The following is a 2,142-nucleotide window of genomic DNA, read 5'->3' on the forward strand; positions in this document are numbered from 1 at the left end:
CTTCCCGCGCCCGGGTTCCCGGGTTCGATTCTCGGCGGGGTCAGGGATTTTCTTTGCCTCGTGATGACTGGGTGTTGAGTGATGTCCTTAGGTTAGTTAGGTTTAAGTAGTTCTAAGTTCTAGGGGACTGATGACCATAGATGTTAAGTCCCATAGTGCTCAGAGCCATTTGAACCATTTTGAACCATCACAAAACAGGCCACATATTTCAGCTGTTTACCAATTTCAGAAACGAAAACAGCCGAAAATAGCGTTCTAACTCATGAAAAACATGGCATTGTGAAAGAATTTTATGGGAATAACGCACACATTGTACAAGTAACAGAAGGGATTGAAGTAATGGAAATTCATTGGTATTATGGAGATGATAAAATGGAGATGATAAATGGTGACAAATATTTGATCTAAATACACAAACGGTGCTATAAGTTTTGTTGTTACATAATGAAAACTATTTTACTTTGGGTAACAATAAATAGAAATAGTGTGAAGTGGGATCAGTCAGGCCAACACGTATTTGCCACAAAAGAATAGTATTCACTACAACAAAGAAGCTTTAGCAGTGAAAGCTGTGCCGAGCACGAATAGGACAACTAGAGATAAATGGCTCCTAGCGACCGGCAGTCAGCGGAATTCAGATCTAATTTCACGCATGATTACCCAGTCACATGGTATGACACAGATTCACTGCAAGAAAACGTTACCCGCGCAATGAAAACGTGGTGTCTTCTGCTTTTGATGTACCGCATTTGTTCGCAGAAAACATTGTTTATCCAACCTTCGTGGTGTGCGAAACAACTTTCTTGTGCATTACACGCAAATACTGTATTCATAATAAATTTTACATAAATAATTTGTGGAATACGATTCAGATGTATTGCAGCTACAGTAAAATTTGTTTTGGGGATTACTGAACACGGTTATTTCGGCTACTACACTGCATAAGTTGGCTTCAACTTATAAACTGAACGTCGTAAATCGTAATCCATCCCAAAATTTTTTGACATTCACGTGAACCAAACTTTAAAAAAAAGAAAAAAAACAAATTGCCGAAAATAATATCAGTAAAAAATAAATAAATAAATGAATAAAATAGGTTCTGGTATTTTATTTTAAAATACGTATAAATTTCTTTTAAGAATGAAATGAATATCATCAATATCAGTTTTCCGTCTTCTGCATCCTTCCTCTTAGAATACATGTAAAACCTACAATTATGGATAAAGGGATGTAAGATGAAAGGCTAGGGACATGTAGCATCATGTGTCATTTCCTGTTACTACCTTATTGACATAAATACCTCTGAAACAGGTAGGTCTTCAACAGTCACAATTTCAGCTAATTACAAGACAGATTTAGTAAGATACCAAGTCATAATAATAGGGCAATATAAACAGGTACGCCTTGATTAATAAGAGTTTCAACGAACCCAAATTATGAAATAGCTCTTAATTTCCATAAAGGGGAACTGGCAGGCCTTAAATAATAACAGCTTCACTTAAGTAGAATTACCAAATAGAAAACAGCAGACCTTCCTTAATAACAACTTCAGTTAAGTGAAGTTACCAAACAGAAAAAAGACATATCTTCAACAACAAAGCTTCAGTTAAGTAAAATTACCAAATAGAAAACAGACTGGCCTTCTTCAATAACAACTTCAGTTAAGTAAAATAAACATAAAACAGAGTAGGCCTTCATGAATAACTGCTTCAGTTAAGTAACCAAGACTTCGAATTGCCTCCTCACAAGTGGACCACCAGAATACTTATAAGCTACGAGCACAAGACTACATCAAACAGTAAGACCTAGGAAGGTTACAACAAGAGGACCGGCCTTCCAAGGTCAATTCGTTGGGTAGAGAGCGGCAAAAGAAATTTTAAGCAGCAAGGTTAACTATGTGAAAGCAGCAATAACTAGCCAAACGGTATACCCGCCTCACTGCAAGATACCGCCTCTACAACGACGGCGAAACAGCCGAAAGAAAACTAGGTTGCCAAACCCAATGACATACCCTCATAGCCTCAGTAATTGCAAATTTTGAGTCACAGCAACCTCCTAAAGCAATATAATTAACAGAGCGAAGACGTCTGCAAAGCACGAAGGTGTCTCGAAACCGGGAACCGGCCGTATTACAAGAGAGAG

Source organism: Schistocerca nitens, chromosome 7, assembly GCF_023898315.1.
Source record: "Schistocerca nitens isolate TAMUIC-IGC-003100 chromosome 7, iqSchNite1.1, whole genome shotgun sequence".
In the NCBI taxonomy this organism is placed as follows: Eukaryota; Metazoa; Arthropoda; class Insecta; order Orthoptera; family Acrididae; genus Schistocerca; species Schistocerca nitens.